Below are 213 nucleotides of genomic sequence, written 5' to 3' on the forward strand. Positions count from 1 at the left end.
GTGGCACAGTGTTGTCTTGTGTGTACGTGAAATGGTTCTACAATTTCGCAACACTTGTGCAAATAGGGTCGTTCGAATGTGCGACCGACCGACCTGGGGGCAATATTCGGTTTTAAACTATGTTTTAGATACCACGGCCACGGTCTGTATAGCTTAGTATTTATGTGCGCCAAATGAAAGTCTGCCACCGTGTGGTGGTCGCCGTCTGTGTTC

Source organism: Anopheles maculipalpis, chromosome 2RL (genome assembly GCF_943734695.1).
Source record: "Anopheles maculipalpis chromosome 2RL, idAnoMacuDA_375_x, whole genome shotgun sequence".
In the NCBI taxonomy this organism is placed as follows: Eukaryota; Metazoa; Arthropoda; class Insecta; order Diptera; family Culicidae; genus Anopheles; species Anopheles maculipalpis.